At 52.1% G+C, this 2,500-nt stretch overlaps 7 non-coding genes and 4 pseudogenes across 7 annotated transcripts; all 11 read left to right on the top strand.

The window, feature by feature from the left end:
* The first annotated feature begins 23 nt into the window (after positions 1-23).
* LOC144896562 (5S ribosomal RNA) lies at positions 24-132 on the top strand (annotated as a pseudogene).
* Positions 133-244: 112 nt separating this feature from the next.
* Positions 245-350, top strand: LOC144896723 (5S ribosomal RNA; annotated as a pseudogene).
* A 113-nt stretch (positions 351-463) lies between these two features.
* Positions 464-582, top strand: LOC144895296 (5S ribosomal RNA). Its single transcript, XR_013625792.1, has one exon. It is a non-coding gene; the product is annotated as a 5S ribosomal RNA (ribosomal RNA).
* A 112-nt stretch (positions 583-694) lies between these two features.
* LOC144895448 (5S ribosomal RNA) lies at positions 695-813 on the top strand. The gene has a single exon (XR_013625950.1). It is a non-coding gene; the product is annotated as a 5S ribosomal RNA (ribosomal RNA).
* Positions 814-925: 112 nt separating this feature from the next.
* On the top strand, positions 926-1,044 carry LOC144897136 (5S ribosomal RNA). Its single transcript, XR_013626706.1, has one exon. It is a non-coding gene; the product is annotated as a 5S ribosomal RNA (ribosomal RNA).
* A 112-nt stretch (positions 1,045-1,156) lies between these two features.
* On the top strand, positions 1,157-1,265 carry LOC144896092 (5S ribosomal RNA; annotated as a pseudogene).
* Positions 1,266-1,377: 112 nt separating this feature from the next.
* LOC144895404 (5S ribosomal RNA) lies at positions 1,378-1,496 on the top strand. The gene has a single exon (XR_013625903.1). It is a non-coding gene; the product is annotated as a 5S ribosomal RNA (ribosomal RNA).
* Positions 1,497-1,608: 112 nt separating this feature from the next.
* LOC144895422 (5S ribosomal RNA) lies at positions 1,609-1,727 on the top strand. Its single transcript, XR_013625922.1, has one exon. It is a non-coding gene; the product is annotated as a 5S ribosomal RNA (ribosomal RNA).
* A 112-nt stretch (positions 1,728-1,839) lies between these two features.
* Positions 1,840-1,958, top strand: LOC144895408 (5S ribosomal RNA). The gene has a single exon (XR_013625907.1). It is a non-coding gene; the product is annotated as a 5S ribosomal RNA (ribosomal RNA).
* Positions 1,959-2,070: 112 nt separating this feature from the next.
* LOC144896796 (5S ribosomal RNA) lies at positions 2,071-2,179 on the top strand (annotated as a pseudogene).
* Positions 2,180-2,291: 112 nt separating this feature from the next.
* On the top strand, positions 2,292-2,410 carry LOC144896618 (5S ribosomal RNA). Its single transcript, XR_013626463.1, has one exon. It is a non-coding gene; the product is annotated as a 5S ribosomal RNA (ribosomal RNA).
* Positions 2,411-2,500: the final 90 nt, after the last annotated feature.

Raw genomic sequence — 2,500 nt, forward strand, 5'->3', positions numbered from 1 at the left:
GGATTTTTTCAGTTGACCTGGCAGCTTCCGGGCATACTACCCTGAAAACGTCCGATCTCGGAAGCTAAGCAGGGGCGGGCCTGGTTAGTACTTGGATGGGAGACCGCCTGGGAATACCAGGTGCTGTAAGCTTTTTATGGTTTCTGCTCTTGCCTGACAGCAGAGGGCGCTGTTTGACACTTTTTGCTGGAGTCTAGTTTGGCCTGCGTCGCCTTCAAATAGGATCTTTTCAGTTGACCTGGCAGCTTACGGCCATACTACCCTGAAAACGCCCGATCTCGGAAGTTAAGGGGCGGGCCTGGTTAGTACTTGGATGGAAGACCGCCTGGGAATACCAGGTGCTGTAAGCTTTTTTATGGTTTCTGCTCTTGCCTGACAGCAGAGGGCGCTGTTTGACACTTTTTGCTGGAGTCTAGTTTGGCCTGCGTCGCCTTCAAACAGGATCTTTTCAGTTGACCTGGCAGCTTACGGCCATACTACCCTGAAAATGCCTGATCTCGTCCGATCTCGGAAGCGAAGCAGGGGCGGGCCTGGTTAGTACTTGGATGGGAGACCGCCTGGGAATACCAGGTGCTGTAAGCATTTTATGGTTTCTGCTCTTGCCTGACAGCAGAGGGCGCTGTTTGACACTTTTTGCTGGAGTCTAGTTTGGCCTGCGTCGCCTTCAAATAGGATCTTTTCAGTTGACCTGGCAGCTTACGGCCATACTACCCTGAAAACGCCTGATCTCGTCCGATCTCGGAAGCGAAGCAGGGGCGGGCCTGGTTAGTACTTGAATGGGAGATCGCCTGGGAATACCAGGTGCTGTAAGCTTTTAATGGTTTCTGCTCTTGCCTGACAGCAGAGGGCGCTGTTTGACACTTTTTGCTGGAGTCTAGTTTGGCCTGCGTCGCCTTCAAATAGGATCTTTTCAGTTGACCTGGCAGCTTACGGCCACACTACCCTGAAAACGCCCGATCTCGTCTGATCTCGGAAGCTAAGCAGGGGGGGGCCTGGTTAGTACTTTGATGGGAGACCGCCTGGGAATACCAGGTGCTGTAAGCTTTTTATGGTTTCTGCTCTTGCCTGACAGCAGAGGGCGCTGTTTGACACTTTTTGCTGGAGTCTAGTTTGGCCTGCGTCACCTTCAAATAGGATCTTTTCAGTTGACCTGGCAGCTTACGGCCATACTACCCTGAAAACGCCCGATCTCGGAAGTTAAGAAGGGGCGGGCCTGGTTAGTACTTGGATGGAAGACCGCCTGGGAATACCAGGTGCTGTAAGCTTTTTATGGTTTCTGCTCTTGCCTGACAGCAGAGGGCGCTGTTTGACACTTTTTGCTGGAGTCTAGTTTGGCCTGCGTCGCCTTCAAATAGGATCTTTTCAGTTGACCTGGCAGCTTACGGCCATACTACCCTGAAAACGCCCGATCTCGTCCGATCTCGGAAGCTAAACAGGGACGGGCCTGGTTAGTACTTGAATGGGGGACCGCCTGGGAATACAAGGTGCTGTAAGCTTTTAATGGTTTCTGCTCTTGCCTGACAGCAGAGGGCGCTGTTTGACACTTTTTGCTGGAGTCTAGTTTGGCCTGCGTCGCCTTCAAATAGGATCTTATCAGTTGACCTGGCAGCTTACGGCCATACTACGCTGAAAATGCCTGATCTCGTCCGATCTCGGAAGCTAAGCAGGGGCGGGCCTGGTTAGTACTTGGATGGGAGACCGCCTGGGAATACCAGGTGCTGTAAGCATTTTATGGTTTCTGCTCTTGATTGACAGCAGAGGGCGCTGATTGACACTTTTTGCTGGAGTCTAGTTTGGCCTGCGTCGCCTTCAAATGGGATCTTTTCAGTTGACCTGGCAGCTTACGGCCATACTACCCTGAAAATGCCTGATCTCGTCAGCTCTCGGAAGCTAAGCAGGGGCGGGCCTGGTTAGTACTTGGATGGGAGACCGCCTGGGAATACCAGGTGCTGTAAGCTTTTAATGGTTTCTGCTCTTGCCTGACAGCAGAGGGCGCTGTTTGACACTTTTTGCTGGAGTCTAGTTTGGCCTGCGTCGCCTTCAAATAGGATCTTTTCAGTTGACCTGGCAGCTTACGGCCATACTACCCTGAAAACGCCCGATCTCGGAAGTTAAGAAGGGGCGGGCCTGGTTAGTACTTGGATGGGAGACAGCCTGGAAATACCAGGTGCTGAAAGCTTTTTATGGTTTCTGCTCTTGCTTGACAGCAGAGGGCGCTGTTTGACACTTTTTGCTGGAGTCTAGTTTGGCCTGCGTCGCCTTCAAATAGGATCTTTTCAGTTGACCTGGCAGCTTACGGCCATACTACCCTGAAAACGCCTGATCTCGTCCGATCTCGGAAGCTAAGCAGGGGCGGGCCTGGTTAGTACTTGGATGGGAGACCGCCTGGGAATACCAGGTGCTGTAAGCATTTTATGGTTTCTGCTCTTGATTGACAGCAGAGGGCGCTGATTGACACTTTTTGCTGGAGTCTAGTTTGGCCTGCGTCGCCTTCAAATGG

Source organism: Doryrhamphus excisus, unplaced genomic scaffold (genome assembly GCF_037039965.1).
Source record: "Doryrhamphus excisus strain RoL-2023G ecotype Guam unplaced genomic scaffold, RoL_Dexc_Guam_v1.1 HiC_scaffold_24, whole genome shotgun sequence".
In the NCBI taxonomy this organism is placed as follows: domain Eukaryota; kingdom Metazoa; phylum Chordata; class Actinopteri; order Syngnathiformes; family Syngnathidae; genus Doryrhamphus; species Doryrhamphus excisus.